Below are 22,739 nucleotides of genomic sequence, written 5' to 3'. Positions count from 1 at the left end.
TTTTTGTCCAATTTCTCCTTCGCCTTGAAATGATTCCACTACAATATCATATATTTGTCCCAAAATAGACGTCGAGTGATAGCTTCTACTACGTTCCATAAAATGAGGGTACTACTCGGTTTTCAATTCTTTTGGAACCACAACTTTTTTCTCCAATTTTAGGCACGTCTAGAGAATCATAGTATATATATACCAATTGAATCATTTGAAAAGCCTTTTGATCATAACCTAATAAATTGATTTTCATTAATATATTATATCTTAGCAAATTTCCAAACATTCCCTTATTTTTATTTTGTTGAACGAGGCTATACCATCATTTGATCTCATTTAATGAGCTGACAAAAATAAAAATTCATCCATTATATCAAATCTCTTTATATCACTCCTTCCATCACCCAATTTAAAATATCATTCACTCTCTTTTGTTTGTGTAGGGTTTTTATTAGGAACTTCTCATATTTGAAATTGAATTTTTATCCAAATTTTTTATTTTTCATACAAACTTTTATTTTAAAATTTGAATTATTTTATTTAATATTTCTTAATTTAAGATTTAATATTAAGTAACAACTATATGTTTAAAATCAAAATATAATTTTTTTAAGTTTAAAAAATATAAACTATTATTTGTGTAATAGATTGTGATTTAAAAAATTAAACATTTTTAGCAAATGTAATCATGTTTGTATTAATTTAAATGTACTTTGATATTGATAATATTTTTTCTTATACACAATTCAATTATATATAAAAAAATTATAAACTCTAAACTAAAAATGAGAAAATCTTCAATCAATTTAAATTAAAGGTGACTAATTAAATAATTTGTAAAAAATATGTGTGGTTAAAGGGTTAAATTGTTGGATTATATATGAACAGACAAAGAGTAATTAATTATGTAAAAAATAATAATTATTAAAAAAAATTATATAATAAAAGTTATTTCATACGGGTCCTAATATATGCAAAGCTGGACTTTGCATTTATGTGGATTGATGGGTGATATTGACAAAGTAAACCAAATCTTTTCATTTGATTTGTTTTATTTTTGTTAATTAAACCTCTGTCTTCACTCTCCCCTGTCTTCACTCTCCTTCAAAACTGTTTCACTCTCTTTCAAACCCATATCTTTCAAAACCTCCACCAACACAAATCATCTTTATTCTCAAAATGTTTTCACATTGTATTGGATGGTTTCAAAGTGTTTTCACACCACCACCAACACAAACCATCTTCATTCTCCTTCAAACTGTCATCCATCTAAACCTAAATGAGTAAAGGGTTTCAACAATAGAATAGAAGGTCAAGATGAAACAAGACTCTCATATTATAACATACATTTATAATTAATCTGTTTATTATTAATTAATGAAATATTCGATAATTACTTAAATACCCTTATTCTTATATATAAAGGGATTAGACTTGTAAAAAGAGAATCACTTTTAATTTAATGAAAAACTTACTTCTTTCTTATTTTCTTGATTCCATCTCTTTTCTCATTCAATCTTTATCTCATCTCTCCTTATTTCAAACTTACCATTTTCATCCCCTCCCTGTTTGACATCATCCACAAGCAGTACAAGCAGCACGCTACACTGGTATCAGAGCCAACGATCTTCCAACCGTTGGAAATCCATTTTTTTTTCCCCGCTTTCACTGCAAGAAAAAGAAACAAGAACTGGTTATTCGCGTCATGGTTGAAAAAAGATCGAAAATGGAGAATCAAGATTCCAAGAAAAACCCGAATCACATCAACGAATGTTTGGAGGAACACAATTCTATAATCCAAAGCTTAGAAGATTCTGTTCTACAAATCAATGAGCAGTTAAGTATTTAGAAAAAGAGTTTCGAGGACCTTAATGCTCAAATAGATCTAAAATTCAACAATTTACAAAAGGGATTCGAGACGGCGATCGAAACATTGATACAACAAATTAACAACAATAATACTACCAGCAATCAGGGCAATCCAAGAGAACATCAGGGGTATCATAACAATCCAGCATTAAACGTTAATCCAAATACAAGAGGCGCTCATACAAGTAACGTTCAAACTCCTAATACAAACAACGTTCAGCCGGATAATATAATTGCAAGAAGGGATCATAACCGTGAAGAAGATAATTTTATATTTCAAGAATATAATAATTATCATGATCAACACAATTTCGGACAGTCAAGACCATATCACATTCATAAAAGTCTAACAAGAATAGATTTTCCTAAATTCGACGGAAAAGATGTGGATGGCTGGATATATTCAGCAGAAGAATTTTTTGCGGTTGACGACACCCCTCCAAATATTAAGGCAAGAATTGCTCGATTACACTTCATCGACAAAGCAAGAATGTGGTATACAAACTACAGATCAAGGTTAGACCCTAATATGATAGTAACATGGGATATGCTTAAAGGAGAAGTTAAAAAGAAGTTCGGTTTAACAATTTTTGATGCCCCAATGAGCGATTTAATGAACCTTAAACAATCAGGAACTGTAGAAGCACATAATGACAAATTTACAGAAATTTCCTACAAACTTTCTAGAATGCCCAATGATTACATGATGGATTGCTACTTTGGAGGACTTAGACCAGAAATTGTCAATCCGGTTAGACTACTCAATCCTACAAATATCAATGATGCTATGACAATGGCCCGAGTTCAAGAAGCAACATATACGTCTTATGCTAAACAAGCACATTTGTACAACAACGGTCCTCCATTGCTCCCAACTCCGGCCAAAAGACCATTCAACAATAATTCTAACAGATTCAATTTCAAAAGAATAGATCCTAAAGTCGCAGCGGAAAAAAGGGCAAGAGGAGAATGCTATCATTGTCCAGAAAAATTTGACTCTACACACAAATGAAAGACAATTGTTTATACATTGGAAGCTTCCGAAAATATTGAACTACCTAATGACGAAGAAATAGAAGCTACGGATACAGAAATAGAAGACTTATCTGCAGTTTCATGGAATGCTTTGACAGGAACAAATTATTATAAAACAATGACAGTACCTGGGTATATCAAGGAAGTAGCAATCAATATTCTTATCGATTCAGGCAGTACACATAATTTCATAAATGCTAACCTAATGCCTTTAATTAATCACCCTGTTTCAGTTACTAATCCTTTGCAGGTTTCAGTAGCAGATGGGTCTACATTACAGAGTACACACTTTTATTCTCAAATACCATGTTCAATACAAGACTACCATTTTAACACGAATTTGAGAATTTTAAAAATGACTAGTTATGACTTAATTCTAGGAATAGAGTGGCTTATTAAATTGTCAGATATTTCATGGAATTTCAAACATTTAACAATGTCATTTTCTTCCCATGATAAAAGGTTTACGATCAATAGTCTTACATCTACTATGCCTAATGAGGGAAAACAAATGACAAGTTTCAAAAAAGAAATTAAGTTTGACAAAGCTACATCATTGAAAAATTGTGTTTAACTATCTCCTCAATTTTTTTCAATCTATACTAACACCAGTTTTGAGATGCCAATAGAACAACTAAACTTACTTTTGGATAAGTTTAACTTTTTATTCCAGGATCCAACAGAGCTGCCTCCCATTAGACAGCAAGATCATCAGATTGTTCTGAAGGAGGGAGCGATCCCAATTAGCCTCAACCCCTACAGGTACCCTGCATTGTATAAAACAGAAATTGAAAAAGTGATTTTAGATATGTCTAAACAAGGTATAATTAGACCTAGTAACAGTGCATTTGCAGCACCTGTCATTTTAGTTAAGAAAAAAGATATGAGTTGGAGACTTTGTATAGATTATAGGAAACTAAATAGCATGACAGTTAAAAATAAGTTTCCTATACCTATTATAGAGGAATTACTTGATGAACTTCATGCTAGTTGTATATATACCAAAGTGGATTTAAAAGCTGGATTTCATCAAATTCGTATGAACCCAAAAGATATACATAAAACAACATTTAAAACTCATGAAGGGTTATATGAATTTCTAGTCATGTCGTTCGGTCTAACTGATGCTCCTTCTACATTTCAATGTATCATGAATACAATATTCAAACCATATTTGTGAAAATTTGTCTTGGTATTTTTCGATGATATACTTGTGTATAGAAAAAATTGGAAGGATCACTTAACTCATATTCAATTAGTTTTCGATATTCTGAAACAACATACATTCTTTCTGAAAATATCTAAGTGTTCTTTTGCCTAAAAAAAAATAGAATACTTAGGTCATATTATCTCAGTTGATGGAGTAGAAGCAGATCCTGATAAATTGTTAGCAATGAAACATTGGCCTATTCCTACAACAATTAAAATTCTAAGAGGGTTTTTAGGACTAACAGGCTATTATAGAAGATTTATATGTAATTTTGGTTTAATTGTTAGACCACTAATTAATTTGTTGAAAAAAGATAGTTTTGTATGGTCTGAAATCTCACAAGAAGCTTTTGAAAAATTAAAAACAGCAATGTGTACCCCACCAGTTTTGGCATTACCTGATTTTAATGACACATTCATTGTAGAGACAGATGCAAGCAATATTGGTATGGGGGGCTGTTTTAATTCAGAAACGACAACCCATAACATTCATAAGCAAGTCTCTTTCTCCTAATAATAAACTTCTTCCTGCATATGAGAAAGAGCTACTTGCGTTAATTATGGTTGTGAAAAAATGGAAATCATATCTACAATTTAAGCCTTTCATAGTTAAAACTGATCATGAACCGTTAAAATATCTATTGGAGCAGAGAATACACACAGTTAGTCAGGAAAAATGGTTATATAAGCTTATAGGGTTTGATTTTTCTGTTACCTATAAAAAAGGTAAAGAAAATATTGTTGCAGATGCTTTTTCAAGAGTGGAGGGTCATTGTTGGGCTCTTTCTACTATTCATTCACCTTTTTTAGATACTATTTCTTCATTATGGAATACTGATCAAAATCTTAAAAATATTATTATGGATATTCAGAAAGATGCAGACACTCACCCTTACTATTCTTATACCAACAATCATCTTAGAAGGAAAGGCAAACTAGTAATAGGATTTGACACAGATCTTAGAAATAAGATAATAGAAACAGTTCATACATCATCGGTGGGAGGACATTCAGGAGTAAATTTAACCACAAAGAAAATACAACTCGCATAATTTTGGAAGGGTATGACAAAAAACATTCAGGAATATGTGCGTAATTGTCAAGTTTGTCAACAAAACAAACCTGACTCACATCTCCCCAATGGATTATTACAACCCTTTCCAATTCCTAATCATGTTTGGACTGACATTTCAATGGATTTTATTGAGGGCCTTCCAAAATCACAAGGTAAAACTGCAATTTTCGTTATAGTAGACAGATTGTCTAAAATGGCTCATTTTATAACAATTACACACCCGTATACAGCTTATTCAATTGCTATGGTTTTTATTGATAACATATTCAAATTGCATGGTATGCCAAAAAGTATTACTAGCGACAGGGATAAAATTTTCTTAAGTGCTTTTTGGAAATAATTGCTTAAATTACAGGGCATAGAACAAAAGTTATCTACAACTTATCACCCTCAAACAGACGGACAAACAGAGATAGTTAATAAATGTGTGGAAACTTACTTGAGAATTGAGATGCATGATTAGCCAAAGACCGCACTTATGGAGTAAATGGTTACCCTTAGCCGAATGGTGGTATAACACCAATTTTCACTCCGCAAGCGGCATGTCTCCATATCAGCTAGTATATAACCAGGAACCACCAGTGCATGTCCCGTATTTGGCTGGAGATGCAATTGACCCGAATCTGAATAGAACTCTACAAGAAAGGGAACACCATCTCCAATTAGTTAAACAAAATCTCCAACGAGCACAAAACAGGATGAAACAACAGTATGATAAGAAGCATAAAGAGGTATTTTTTGAAATAGGAGATATGGTGTTCTTAAAAGCTCAACCCTACAGACAAATCACGCTCACATAAAACAAACACACAAAACTCCAACCTAAGTTCTATGGGACTTACGAAATCACAGGCAAAGTCGGACAGGTATCGTATCATTTAAAATTACCATCTCATACTCGTATTCACAATGTTTTTCATGTGTCACAGCTCAAAAAGTTTATTGGAAATCATGCATCAAAGACTAACATAGATGATCTAGAAAGAATCGATTTTGAACTAGAGACGATTTTAGAAGAAAGACTTACCTTGAGAGATGGAGAAACGGTGCGCCAGTTACTCGTCCAAAGTGAGGGAAAAGATAGATCCGATGCTTGCTGGAAGACGCTTCTATAATCACTACAGATTTCCCCAATCTCAATGGAAATCGAAGGGGATTCGTAGGAGGCGACGCGGTCGTCTTCAATCTCAGGGAGGGAGTAGTGTTACGGCATCCTCCTAAAAGATCTAAACCTAAATGACTAAAGGGTTTCAACAATAGAATAGACGGTCAAGATGAAGACAAGACAATCCAACGGCTCATATTATAACATACATTTATAATTAATCTGTTTATTATTAATTAATGAAATATTCGATAATTACTTAAGTACCCTTATTCTTATATATAAAGGGATTAGACTTGTAAAAAGAGAATCACTTTTGATTTAATGAAAAACTTACTTCTTTCTTATTTTCTTGATTCCATCTCTTTTCTCATTCAATCTTTATCTCATCTCTCCTTATTTCAAACTCACCATCTTCATCCCCTCCCTATTTGACATCATCCACAAGCAGTACAAGCAGCACGCTACAGAAAATCATGGAGGCGCCACGTTTCATGCCAGATCATGACCAGTGGACTGCACAGGCAACAATCATTTTGGAATTAACTTTGTTCGGTTTGAATATTTATATAAATATAATTACTAAAATAAAAATGTTATCATATTTTTATCCAAACTTTTTTTTTTGGTTTTTAAATCATTAATAGTGTAAATGCGGATTATGATTACGTGCTAGTTAAAATTAATAATAATAAAGAGGTGGATACTAACCATAAGTTTTTAGGTCCGAGCCCGTCAGACGGCAAATTTTACGCCTTGTTAAATGGTTAAGTGTGTTTGCGAACTACATACTTAATCCGTTGACCTATTTTTTATCTTCTCTTCTAGTCTAGCGGCAATAAAAGGTGGATATTAATCTAAGTTCCTGAGTTCGAGTCCGTCAGACGATAAATCCTATGTCTAGTTAAATGGTTAAGTGTGTTTGCGGACTACATACTTAATATGCTGTTTCATTTTAAAGTCTTATTAGCATGGTTCGTTAAAGGGTTATATTTGTTTTTGTGTTTGTGGGCTACATACTTAAGAGATGGATATTAACCTTAAGTTCCTAGGTTTGAGCCGTTAAGCGACAAATTCTGTGCCCGGTTAAATGATTAAGTGTGTTTACAGGCTACATACTTAATCCGATGTCCCAAAATAAAATATGTTAAAATTATACACATATTTATTTAATTTTATAAATATAATATATATAATTAAAACTAAACATACTAAATTAAATTATTCAAATAAATATTATAAATTAAAATAAAACACTTTATATAGAAAATAAAATACATAATTAATATTATATAAAATAAAATGAAATGAGTTTATTATATCGCAAATTTCGTCTTATATGTCCTTTTTGTCTGAATCGTCCAAAAATTCTCATTTTTTTAGGGTTGTTCATTTCAGTTCGAATATGCAAACTTTAACTCCTTTCTTTTTTCGTCGTCTTCTTCATGTCTACATCAACAATGAAAACACCATACATTTCACAATTATTTACAAATTGAAACGTTCAATATGCTTAGATTAAAAATGGGTTAAACTCATATTTCTATATTTCATAATGTATTTGATAAATTGTGGCATCAATATACTATTTCACTTTAGGTAGCATGTCAAACAACCTGCCACAATCCACAATATGTGAACATGGAAAATTATATCTACTCTATTTTTCACATGAACAAAAATCTTTATATAAATTTTTATTTTTTATATAACGTATTTTGTTTTAATTTTTATATAAAATATTTTTTTTAGTTTTTAATTAATGTATTTTATTTTAATTTTATGTAATGTATTTTAATTTTAGTGTATAATATTTATTTGAATGATTTAATTTATTATGTTTAGTTGTAATTATATATATTTGTAACTCCGTAAAATTCTTTGTGCGGTTTTTTTGGAAATATTTGAGGTTTGAGAAGTTTAAACCTCGGTTTACATGTCAGTAAAAATGTCGAATGACAATAAGCATTTACTATTTTTGCATTACGTTTTTACTATTTTTATAATAAGAGCGATAAACTTAATAATGGGGCGTTAAAAACACTTTTGCATTACTTTTTTTACTAATTTTATAATAAGAGCAATAAACTTAATAATGGGACGTTAAAAAAACAGTAAAAATAACTGTTTTTAATATATTATTGGTTCCCTCTTGATTTGTGTCAAATGCGAGCATGCCTTTATAAACTCTTCTTGAATATTTTTTGCATGTCATGTAAATGAGAACTTTATGAATAAAATATACTATCATCAACATAATTATGGTGTTTATGAGACGCAAATTGTTGTTGAAGAAAAGAAAAGTATAGTGAAAAAAGAAAAGCTTTTGATTGAATTTTATTAAGCTAGAAGAATAGCCTATTTATACTTACAATATTGAATTGAAAAGGAAATAATAATGGAATAAAATCTAATCTAATCAAATAAATTAAAATAAGGGAATGTTTTTATGTTAAAATAATAAAAATAATACACACCCGGTGGGACTCGAACCCACAATCGCTTGATTAGAAGTCAAGCGCCTTATCCATTAGGCCACGGGTGCTTATGTTTGTTTTTTCTTTTTTTTATTTAAATTACAAAATAAACATGTTTTAACATTGAGTTAATGACCTATGACAAAATTGAGATGAATAACTTGTCTAAAATTTTCTATATTTTGTGAGAGGAAAATAAAACTTTATTAGTCAATTTTAAAATTATGAATATATTTTCCTCCCCGTCTTAAATAATAAGTTTATAAACACCTAAAATTTAGGTCTTATTTGATTATCATATGTTTAATTTTGAAATTTCTTCGGAACTATGAGAAATTTTAAAATACTTGACCTCTATTAGAAAAACAATATACCATATATATATATATATATATATATATATATATATATATTAAATTGTGATTAAAATTAATTTAAATATTGATGAAATTTCTAAAAATATGTGAAAAAATGACACTTACAAATGTCCTGATATAATTAAAATTTATAAACAAAATAAAGGCATTTATGACAATCAATTATCTAGAAATCGAGCAACAATAAATTTATCTTTTCTTAAAGAAAAGTTAGTGAAGTAGATTTTCAAAAAATGCGAGTGAACGAGAAGATTAGAGGAGAGGTTAAAAAACACATGAACGCAAAACTTATTGCGGAGTATCCATAATGAGTCACTAACATTTGGGAACAGATTTACGTTATCCTGAGTTAGACTGAAACCCATCCCAAAACAAATTTTATAATGTGACATTACTCAGTAATTTCATAATTTTTTTTAATCCAATTTAATAAAATATTCACTTAGTTTTTCTCTTTTATTTTCTTAAGCCCATCTCAAATATTTTTCAAACCAAACATAATTCTAATTCTTATATTTGTCACTGTTAACATTGTATCCATACCGAAGAAATATGAAAAAATCAGAGTTTGCATGCAATATCGAGATTTGAATAAGGAATTGCCCAAAGACGACTGTGCACCACCTCTCAACACATTGGTAAATGACATGGACGAACACAAATTGCTCTCATTTTTAAATACATTAACACGGTACATTTAGATCTTGAAAGTGTGAGAGAACAAAAATTTGATTCCCTTCTTCGTCAAGCAAGGCACATTTTATTACTGAGTCATCTCGTTCGGACTAAAGAATGTTGGTGCTACCTATTAGAGTATTAGAGAGATGCAACCTCTATTTTAAATGAAATGATTTATAAAGAGATTGACGTCTACATCGTTGATTTGTCATCAAGTTCAAAGAGGGACGAACACTTGTGCAACTTGGAAAAAATCATCATAAATATCCAAAATTATGACAAGCGATTGAACCCAAAAAAAGGGAAATGATTGGATTCATGATATACCAAAGAGCAAAATCAATTAGATTAAACAATGTAAAGAATTAATCCATATTAGTTGTAAGTAAAAAAATGAAAAATAAATTATTAACATATCATAATATATAGAACAATAATTTGGTGTCATAAATGGTATTAAGCTTGTTGTGACTTAAATTTAATATGAGAGAAATTTCATTTTTTAAATTCACTCACATATAGTTATATCAATCCCGACATTTTTCATGATATGAAATGTATTCTCTCTATCATAATTACTCTTATACAAATAAACACTAGAGAGCCATAAATGAAATAAAATGTGCAAGAAAATACACGCCTAAGAAACAACATTGAAACAAGAATCTTAAAATTATGAGTTATACCTGATACTCGTGGGTACCCAATAGTCGGATTCGAGTATTTTTAATAGGGTTCGGGATTGGAGTCGAGAATGAGAAGTAGAAAATATTACCCAATTGGGTTCGAGGTTAGGGATGAACAGTGTGCGAAACTCAAATTCGATACCTGAAATATTAATATTAATAATATATATATATATATTTATTTATTAAATTTTAAAATGACTTTTCAAATACCACATCATTACCATCATTAGAAATTTACAATAAATATATTATTTATGTTACTCATATCCACACTCCACTCTAAGATATTTTAATTTATCTTTCTCGTAACTCTTAATCTTCATTTTATTTATTAGAAATTTACAATAAATATATTATTTATGTTACTCATATCCACACTCCACTCTAAGATATTTTAATTTATCTTTCTCGTAACTCTTAATCTTCATTTTATTTAGTAACAAAATATTTTCTTTCTACTCACTCTTCACTTTTAATTTTTAAATTTAACAAATTTCCAAATTTTTTCAACTTTCTCTCTCGCTTTTGTTGAATCTAATATGTAATAACAGTAAAGTTGTTATATTTTTCAACTTTTATAATATAACTATGCAAGCAATATTTTTATTTGTATTTTTAATATTTAGTATATTTAGAAAATAATAAATATAAATTCACATTTAATTGGGTAATGGGGTATCCGTTAAAGATCGGGTACCCGACGAATCGAGGATGAGATGCAAATAGAGATACCCATCGGATTCGGAGTCGGGTAGTAAAATGAAAATGAGATTCGAGGATGAACACTTCAATACCCGATGGGTATGGTACCCGTTGTCATCCCAATAAATACTAATGAGTTTACTCTAGATAAACTCTAGTTATTTGAATTTACAAGAGTAAAATTTTATGATTTAAACAAGTTTTACTAGAAAAAAAAAAGTAAATTTATGTTTAAATTATAGAAAAGTTATTATTTATTTATTTAAATAAATAAATAAAATTAATTTAAATATAACTTTGTATATTATTATTATAATTATTATTATTATTTAATTAGTTTATATTTAAATACATATAATTAATAACAATATATAATTAATATTTTTTAAACAAAATTTATAACTTAAAGTAAATTTTGGTATAACTTTCATCCTCCATTTAAACTAAATTCTCAATTTTAAATGTATTAGTGAAGCTCTCCAATTAAATAAATGGGTTCCAGGTAATGATGAAAGATTTGTTAAACTAGGGTAAATTAGACGAAATGACCCTAATAATGGGTCAAATTCGAAAAATGACCCATGCTTGATAAATTTTGCAAAAATGACATTTTCGGCCTGCGAAATGTCTGTCTTGCTCCTGTGACTATTTTACAACGTATTACACTTATGTGTAATATGTAATAAATATATTACACTTACGCGTATTATGTAATAAGCGTACACTTACGCGTAATATGTAATACAAGTAAGTGTAATACGCACAAACTCTAATATATAAATATTTTTCTATCTCATGACTCTCTCTCTCTCTTAAATAGTCAAATAAGAAGATTGTGACTAACAGATCTGTCCGAGATCGAAGCGGTTGGAACTTTCTAGAAAAAACGATGACTGCGAACACAGTCCCTCCTCTCATTATCGTTCAATTGAATCACCTCGTCTCTTAGTCTCCTCTTCTATAACCTTCTTGAGTCACAGCCAAAATAAACTTCAATGCCGATTTCATTGCATCTCCCAAATCCTACCAGCTTGAAAACAATCTGTAAAAACACAAAAAAGAAGAACACAAGAACACATAGATTTATAGTAGTTCACTCAAATTGAGCTACATCCACTTCAGTCACCACCAGATTTACTACGAAGAAGAAGGAATACATAGTTTTTGCCTCACACTTTATCTCTCTAGAATTCTGTCTTCCATGTAAACCCTTAATAATCATATATTTATAGGGTAAACATTCAGGTAATAAACCTAAATAACTTTGGTCAGGCCCAAGCCCAAAACCAAAAAAAGAAAACCCAATAAACTCTAATTTAACAATGTAGAATTTATTATAAGTGTAGGCTCCATAACTCAACAATCTCCCACTTGGAGACTAACTTCATCATCTCTCGATCGGTAGTGGTTTTCCATTCGGTGTCTTAACGAAGAAGACCAACTGAAGTTGCACACAACTTCAGTTTCTCATTTGTCACAGCTTTCGTCAACATATCAGCTGGATTTTCACTCCCGGGAATCTTCTCAAGAGCTAATACTCCATCTTCTAAAGCTGACCGGATGAAATGATAACGAACCTATATATGCTTCGTCCTGCCATGATAAACAGGATTCTTTGCCAAATGAATGGCACTCTGACTGTCGCATCGCAACACACTTCCCTCGTAGTCTTGACCCAATTCTCGCAGAAAGGGTTGTAACCACATCATCTCCTTAGCAGCTTCTGTCACAGTAACATACTCTGCTTCACAACTAGAAAGAGCAACAATCTTCTGCAATTTTGATACACAACTGATTGTAGTACCTCCTAGAGTATAAATGTACACTGTTGTGCTCTTCCTACTATCAACATCACCACCATTGTCAGCATCAACATATCCTTCTAAACCCATATTAGACTTTCGAAAACACAAAGCGAGACCCTTACTTCCTCTTAAGTATCGTAGTATCCACTTTACTGCTTCTCAATGTTGTCTATCCGGGTTGCTCATGAATCTGCTAACAACTCCCACTGCATGTGCTATGTCTGGTCTTGTGCAAACATCGCATACATAATACAACCAATGGCAGAGGCATACGGAGCAGTGGCCATGTAATTTTTCTCCTCCTCTGTTGAAGGCGACTAATTTTTAGATAGTCTGAAGTGACTAGCTAAGGGGGTAGTAACTGGTTTTGCATCATACAAGTTGAACTTGTTAAGAACTTTCTTCACATATTCTTCTTGTGAAAGCTTGAGAACTTCTTCATCCCTGAAAATTCTCATCCCAAGGATTTGTTTAGCAGCACCCAAATCCTTCATTGCAAACTTTTCAGACAACTCTTTCATGAGCTTGTTAATCTCATACAAGCTTGCTCCAACAATCAACATGTTATCAACGTAGAGAAGAAGAATAATGTAAGATTTATCAAACCTCTTGATATAGCAGCAATGATCAGCTTCACACCTAAAAAAATTGTTACTTTTCATGAAGCTATCGAACTTCTTGTACCATTGCCTTGGAGCCTGTTTCAAACCATACAGACGCTTCTGAAGCTTACACACAAGCTCATCTTTTCCTTTGATTTCAAATCCTTCTGGTTGTCGCATATAAATTTCTTCATCTAGATCAACATGAAGAAAAGCAGTTTTGACATCCATTTGTTGAAGATGAAGGTATTCTTTCACAACCAAACTCAAAATAGTTCTAATTGTCATCAATTTAACTACTGGAGAGAAAATTTCATTGTAGTCAATACCTTCTTTCTGTTGAAATCCTTTCACAACCAACCTTGCCTTGTACCTCATGGTTTTATCATGTTCAGATCAATTTGTTGTGAAATGCTTTCTTTCCCTTTGGTAGCTCAGTGAGCTCCCAAGTCTGATTCAACATCAAAGAGCCCATCTCATCTTTCATCGCAGACTCCCACTTAACCGATTCATCAGATTGTATTGCTTCCTCATAGCATTCAGGTTCACCTCTATCTGTCAACAAGATATAGTTCAGAGATGGAGACCACCTCTCAACTGGTTTTCGATTTCTTGACGATCTTCTCAACTATATAACCGGTGTTTGCTGATTTACCTCTGGAGCCACGTTCTCAACGATTTCATCTTCAACAACACATTGTTCTTCTTCGACAGTCGGTATATATTTAGCTGAAAAATATCTTAAATCGACTATACTAGTCTCTTTCAACTTGGAATCACCATCTGATGTTTTCCTAACACAATCTTTGTAGAGAACCTGTTCATTGAAGATAACATTTCTGCTACGAATGATCTTCCGATTTTGATTATCCCAGAAACGATAACCAAACTCGATATCACTATAACCAATAAAAAACATTTATTAGACTTTGGATCAAGCTTTCTCCTATCACATTCATTAATATGAACAAATGATAAACAACCAAACACTTTCAAATAAGAAAGATTTACCTTTTTATTTCTCCAAGCTTCTTCAGGAATTCTGAATTCAAGAGGAACAGAGGGTCCCCTGTTTATCAAATAGGCAGCAGTATTAATAGCTTCTGCCCAGAAGGTTTTAGGCAGCCCTGCATGCAATCTCATACTTCTAGCACACTCGTTCAATGTTCGATTCATTCGTTCAGCTACTCCATTCTCTTGAGGCGTTCGGGGAACAGTCTTCACCATACTGATCTCATTCATAGCACAATATTCTTTGAAATCTAGATTGATATATTCACCTCCATTGTCGAATCTCAAGCACTTAACTTTCTGATTTGTTTCATTTTCAACCAAAGCTTTCCACTTCATGAAAATAGCAAATACTTCAGACTTGTGCTTCATAAAGTAAACCCATACTTTTCTTGTTGAATCATCTATAAAAGTCACATAGTAGTATGATCCTCCAATAGAAGAAACAGGTGCATGTCCCCACACATCAGTGTGTACCAACTCTAGTCTTTCTTTCTTGAGCTCCTTCCCAATCTTTAAGAAACTCACCCGTTTCTGTTTTCCAAGAATGCAATTTTCACATAACTGATGTTCAACAGACTTCAGTTCTGGAATCTGTCCATTCTTCAAAAGAATTTTCATCCCTTTTTCGCTCATATGGCCCAACCTGCAATGCCACAATTCACTGTTCTTCGAGTCATCAACTACAGCAGCAACTGTTTCTTTGCAAATTGAAGTCGTGTATAACGTTCCAGTTTTGTGACCTCGAGCAACAACAATTGATCCTTTAGTCACCTTCCATGCACCATTTCCACAACTGAAATTGTGACATTCTTCATCAAGTTGTGTAATAGAGATCAAATTGTGCATTAAACCTGGAATGTGTCTCACCTTATTAATCTTCCAAACAGAACCATTTTCTATCTTCAATTTGATGTCCCCCATGCCAACAATATTCAGTGGCTCACCATCTACAAGATATACTTTCCCACAGTTTCCAGCCACATAATTCTCCATTAATTCTTTGTGAGTAGTGGTGTGGAAAGACGCTCCTAAGTCCAAAACCCATGAATCTATCGGGCTATCAACAGACAGAAGTAACGCATCAATGACAGATTCTGTAACAATGTTGGCTGCATCATTTTTATCATCACCGTTTTTCTTCGGTGCTTTGCAGTTTCTCTTCAGATGACCCTGTTTACCACAATTCCAGCACTCAAATGTCCTCCCAGACTTGGACTAACTCCTCCTTCTCCTTGACATAGATCTGCTCTTACCTCGGTTGAAATTTCTATCATTACCTCTACCCCTGTTTTCCACATTCAGAGCAGAACCTTTGAATGTTTCACCAGAATCAATTTTATGAACCTCTTCAGCAAGAATACGATCTCTAACTTCAACAAATTTCATTTTAGCATTTCCAACTGAATTACTAATTGTTGCCCTCATAGGTTCCCAACTATTTGGTAGAGATGCTAACAAAATCAGGGCACTAACTTCATCCCCAAAATCAATCTCAACAGATAGCAATTGATTCACAATAGTATTGAATTCATTCAGATGAGTAGTGACAGAAGTACCATTAACCATTCTTAAGTAAAAGAGTCTTTTCATTAAGTGTACCTTATTGTTAGCAGATGGTTTCTCATACATATCAGAAAGAGCTTTCATCAGACCCATGGTGGTCTTCTCCTTTGCTACATTATGAGCAACCGTCTTGGCTAGCGTCAATCGGACAACTCCCAAAACCTGTCTATCAAGGAGTTTCCATTCAGCTTCATCCATCTTCTCTGGTTTCTCACTCAAAGGAACATGAAGCTTCTTTCCATAAAGATAATCTTCAATCTGCATTCTCCAGAAGGCATAATCTGTCCCATCAAATCTTCCAATCCCATGTCCTATACTATTCTCACTTGCCATCATTTCCAATGCTCAGATCTAGCTTAGCTGCTCTAATACCAGTTGTTATGATTTGTATCTCCTAAATCCTACCAGCTTGAAAACAATGTGTAAAAACACAAGAAAGAAGAACACAAGAACACACAGATTTATAGTGGTTCACTCAAATTGAGCTACACCCACTTCAGCCACCACCAGATTTACTATGAAGAAGAAGAAGGAATATAGAATTTTTGCCTCACACTTTATCTCTCTAGAATTCTGTCTTCCATGTAAACCCTTAATAATCACATATTTATAGGGTAAATATTCAGGTAATAAACCTAAATAACTTTGGTCAGGCCAAGCCCAAAACCAAAAAAAGAAAACTCAATAAACTCTAATTAACAATGTAGAATTTATTATAAGTGTAGGCTCCATAACTCAATAATGTGATGCTTCATGACAGAACCTTTGTAGATAATTCAATGTCGATTTACCGTTTCTCTCTTTCTCTCTGACATAGGAACACAGGCGGACCACTTTCATTGGTGATTGGAAGGTAAGGGTTTATCTATAAATTTTAGGAAAAATCAAATTATTTATCTGCTTCATTTGATTTATCTGTTACTTCTATTTTACAGTTTTGTATAAAACACCTAAATTTGTTTGACCGAAGTGAGAAACGTGGGAAAAAGGGCTATATGATTCAAATGTTCTAATATTTTATAGAAAACTAAGTCTAGAATGGCTCCCTCAAAAATTCGTTGTCATTTAGGTTCTTATTTTATCTTTTAAACTTCAAAGACCTTATGATTTCAAAATCTTCAGATGTTTTTTTTCAAATTAGATACTGTTGGAATATTTAAACTAATTTTATAAATTCTATTAATGAATGGAAATTAGAATGTGGGTAATAAAATTAAATCAATTTCACGTGAAATTCAAATGGGAATTATAGAGTGAAATTTGATCTAAATGTTTGAATTAATTAATTTAAATTAATTAATCAAAATCCCTTGATGACCGATTAACAAAATGTTGTTAATTTGTAGTGTGACTTACATGAGTTTGTTATTATTATTATTGTTAATTGTTATGATAATTTAATATTATAATTAACAGATTAAAAAATCATGTAATGTGAGTATTGCAAAATAAATGTCTTCATTAATTTTGGCAAACAATTACCCTTCATTAAGAAGAAATATTAAGGCAAATGAAGAGGCAAGCAATGCCAACCGTTGGATCAATTGATGATTTAATTAACCGTTTAATATTTCAACAATCTAAATAGACATTTTATCCCATACCATCTGATAGAAAAAAAACCCACATAACTTCATCATTTCATTCTTTCTCACTCTAGAATTCCAAAAGTCTTCTTTTTGTTTTGTGAGTGTTCTTCGAGTTCTTTGCTCGATATTTCCGTTGAAACCTGGTGATAATTCAGGTACGTTGATCAAGTTTGACGAGTAGTGATTTCAGTGTAGAATCACTACTGGATTCGTTGTACCCTAGGAGACAGCCATCTACGATAAACTCCAGCACAAACGGGAAACGATGAACTGTTTTAAGGGAAATGTGTCTAACACATGCCTCGAATCAACATATCAATCGGTGATTTCGTTCTTCATATATTTTATTTATTTCATTTATTTGCACATAATTTTATATATATTTCTGTAATTTATTTCAAGACAAGAATATCTAACAATCTTAAAACAGTTTCATGTGCTAAGTTATTTAGTAGCTTTTGCCGTCGAAAATCTTTGTCTTTGATGTTTCAGAAATACGAGCCGCGATGTTGCAAAGGAGATGATGTCTTATTTCGATAAGATAAAGTTGTTCATCTAAATAGAAAAATCTACAAATAAATATAAGTCTTTATTGTATACATATAATGTTAATTATTATTAATATTATTTGTATGAAAGCTTACTTTTATAAGTTAATATATGTTGATGTAGATTTACATTCTAAAGAAAAATGATGTATATTCATTATACAAACGTTTTCTTGAAAATAATTTTAAAAACAATAATTTGTTTTCTTTTTCATTAAAAGTTTGATAGTTACTAGAATTATTATTTTTATAAATGAAAAGGTAACTACAAGGTTAACTTATAATTTTTAAAATAAAATAAAATTAGTAGTTATATTTAATAGTAATTAAAATTAATTATAATTGAAACATACGGTTTCAATTTTAAAATAATTAATTATAATATATGCATTCTTAAATTAATTAAGAGTTGATAATTAATAAGAATGTGGTAGGATGATTACTAAATAAGAAGAGATGATCTATTTATTTATACATTATTTTACATAATATATTTTATTATGGTATTAAGATATCATTTTAAAATGTGTGTATATATTTGTTTGTTGACAGAGTTGAGTCAAATAAAATAAATAGATTCTTCTAATTAAAGGATACAAAATGTCATAAAAACGGTAAAATGATGAAAGAGTGCATTGGCGTAGTGGTTCAAAGTTCCAGCTGATGAGAAATGATTTGATTTCTTTTAGTAGAAATCAGATTTACTAAAATGACTATGGTCATTGATGTTAAAACTATTCTAATTTTTTGTGTAGAAATTATAAGTTGAATGGGATTGTCAATGATTTCTTTGTTGAAATCAACTTGATAAAGTCATTGATGTTGAAACTATTCCAATTTCTTGTGTAAAAATTATGAGATGAATGGGTAGTTAATGATTTCTTGGTAGAAATCAGACTTGTTAAAGTTGATGTTAAAACCATTCTAATTTCTTGTGTAAAAATTATGAGATGAATGGGTAGTCAATGATTTCTTGGTAGAAATCAGACCTGAGTCTTGATGTGAAAATTATTTTAATTTTTTTGTGTAAAAATTATGAGATTAATGGGTTCATAATGATTTTTATAATATATATATATATATAATATGATTTGTCTAAATGACATTAATCATGAATGTTGAAATCATTATAATTTCTTATGTAGAAATTATAAAATAAATTGGGTATCCTAGTGATTTTTCTTAGGTAGAAAATTAATTTGTCAAAATAATGTTGTCATTAATATTTTGAGATATTTTAATTTTTTTGAGATTAAATAAGTTATTTGTGTTAGAACTTATTATAATCATGCATTTAAAGAGACACGAATATGAAAATTAGTCTCGGTGAGAATAATCTACTCATATTTGTTTTGAGAGTGCATACTCGCTTCACGTTAATTATTGTTCAAAACATGGCAATGTAAGTGTTTCGATTAAGACATTAAATATATTTATAGTTATATTTAATTTGATTATGTAGCCAAGTGATTATTAATATAAATAATGCATATTAGCTAATAATACGATGATTAATGTTCATTAATAATAAGTATGATCATCTAGAAATTTATATACATATATAAATAAAGATTTATTTTCTATCTATTTTATTTTAATAGATAATTTTGAAATTTGTCACAAATTATGTGTTCTTTGATTGACAAAGATTTGTTGTAAAATGTTAAAGGTCATCTAATTAATTAAGAAACGAATAATTAATGACATGAATAATTATTTATATAATTAGTTAGTTTTTCATTTTATTAAAGATAAATGGTCAACATTCTAATTAAATGTAATAATAAATATTCTAATTAATTATCATGTATTTTTAAACGTATTTTTAATGATAAATGAAATTATATATATATATATATATATTTGTTTAATAATATATGACATATCATTTATTTGATTATGTTTTTATGTTATTGACTATATATATTATAGTTGTTTTGTCGTGGTAACTAAAATTAAAGAAGCAATAATATATATACAATATCATATATATGGATATATTAATTTTGGTTTAATATAATATATTTGATATACATTGTTCAATGCATCATTAAGACTTACTTAATTTAATAATTTTGAAATCAAATAATTATAAGAAAAGTCTTGTTTGATTTGAGAATAATGCGGCAAATGTACCGATATTATGGGATGTAAACGTGCAACCAATATAAATGTTTAAGCGGCTTCGGCCAAAGATGCTTGAAACATTATGATTTTTTTTGTAGAAATAATGTGACATGGTGAATATTTATTTGATTAAATATTCTAATTTCTTTTATAGAAATAATGTGATGAAATAAATATTTTGATTGATTAAATATTATAATTTCTTATGTAGAGATTATATGAAGAATAATTTATATATGAATAAATATTTTAATCTCTTGTACATAAATTATGTTTTATTAAATTAAATATTTATAATATAGTTATCTTATTCATTGTATGATAAGTATAACAACATAAATCTGAAGAAATGCATCAACCCACAAATGCATTATGTCGAGAGATGTTGTTTTCGACGAAATTTCTTCGTACTACATGAAGGATGTTGAGGATACTGTTCATACTAATCTTCTCATTCCTACGTCAACGGGAAGCTCTTGTAGTAGTGATAATAGTGACCGGGGGAACCTTGACTTAGGTCAAAATACTTTAGTCGATGAAGGAGAAAAAAGTGAAAGGTTACTGGGAAGTCCACATCAGGAAGAATCTAGTCAACAACAGAATAGGGAATCTCGACCAAAAAGGAATATTGTAAGGCCATGTCAATTTAGGGATGATAATTGTGTAACAACCTTCTCTTGTTTCTTGTCAAACGCAACAGACGACGAAGAACACGCTTCTTATAATGAAGCAAAGAATGTCAAGGAATGGGTTGTAGCAATGGAGGAAGAAATTCATGCTTTCAAGGAGAATGAGACATGGGACGTCGTTCTGAAGTTTCTTGATACTCAAGAAGTCACATGTTAGTGGGTGTATCGAATAAAGCGAAAGGATGATGGAAGCATAAATTGATACAAAGCTAGATTGGTCGCTCGAGGGTTCTCATAGAAGTATGGAGAAGATTACGAGGAGACATTTAACCCAATTGCGAAGATGACGTCAATTCACACTCTATTGGCCTTAACAGCAAGTTCTCGATGGAAGTTGTGGCAGTTGGAAGTCAAGAAAGCATTTCTCTATGGAGAACTTGATCGCCCAATATATATGGAACAACCACCTGGATTTGAGAAGAAGGATGGTCACCAGTTGGTTTGTAGACTTAAGAAGGCACTGTATGGATTAAAGTCAGTCTCACATACTTGGTATGGAAAGATTGCAGAATATCTTTAGATTTATGGGTATAAAGCTTCAGAATCCAACTTAAGTCTATTTATAAAGAAGTATCAAAGGTAGATGGTGGTGGTACTTTTATATGTGGATGATATAATCTTGACGGACAGTAACTATGATGAAGTTGCTCGGATACCAGATGAGTTCTCGCTTCGCTTTGAGATGAAGAAACTTGGTGAACTTGGAACTTTCATTGGTCTATGTTAGGAAAATTAAGTAAGTTAATTTTAAACCAGCCAGAGAACTTAATTAATCTCAATTTTCATGTGCAGGTACAGGTCAAGCCGCATCAGACCGGCTGAAGCACATACCGCAGTGATCCGGCTCCAAATGATCAAGTCATGATCAAGAGGAACCGACTTCAATATTCTAACCGGACCGGCCAGCAATAACCTTCTAATCCAGTCGACTCATACTACGAAAAGATCAACGGGAAACTTTGAAAATAAGATGACGTAATATGACAGATAGAAACTTCTTGGAAATATACAAGATAAGATCCGGATCAGAAGCATGTCATAAAAATAATGATGATCTGCTTATCCAAGATCCGAAGCAAAATCTGAATCAGGCGGCCGGAGCGTGCATGTTTGCCATGTGTCCAAATATGCAAGCCGCTCACGTCATCAGAACCTGACCGGTGCACGCATGCTTGCCAAGTGTTAAAAAGATTAAACGTGCACGCAACATATCTGAACCGGCGTGGCTTCAGATGACCAATCCAACAGAGAGAGAAAAAGGTGACCGTTAGGATATCCTCCACTATAAAAGGAAGACGAAGGGTCTTCATTAATCGCGGTTCTGCATCTTACAAGAGAAAGAATTGAACATCCAACAGTAAAAGGAAATCTCACGCGCGACTCTAAACAGTAGTTGAAATTCTTGAAAGCATTGTATGTGTATTGAGTTATTGTATTACATCATAGTGAGTGGTGTAACCGACGAGTAGTGATTAAGACTCGTTCGGCATTGTGTGAGTGTTGTAACATTCAAGTTAGTGAAAATCCTTCTCATCATCTGAGAAGAAGGGGTGACGTATGAGAGTTTGCTCCGAACATCCATAAAAAATCAT

The 22,739-nt window shown here is 31.3% G+C and overlaps 1 non-coding gene across 1 annotated transcript; it reads right to left on the bottom strand.

The window, feature by feature from the left end:
* Positions 1–8,759: 8,759 nt before the first annotated feature.
* On the bottom strand, positions 8,760–8,832 carry TRNAR-UCU. Its single transcript has one exon. It is a non-coding gene; the product is annotated as a tRNA-Arg (tRNA).
* Positions 8,833–22,739: the final 13,907 nt, after the last annotated feature.

The sequence above is a fragment of the Impatiens glandulifera genome, chromosome 4 (assembly GCF_907164915.1).
Source record: "Impatiens glandulifera chromosome 4, dImpGla2.1, whole genome shotgun sequence".
Taxonomy (NCBI): domain Eukaryota; kingdom Viridiplantae; phylum Streptophyta; class Magnoliopsida; order Ericales; family Balsaminaceae; genus Impatiens; species Impatiens glandulifera.
Note: the sequence above shows the minus strand (reverse complement) of the source record. Positions and strands in the feature narration are given on the sequence as shown.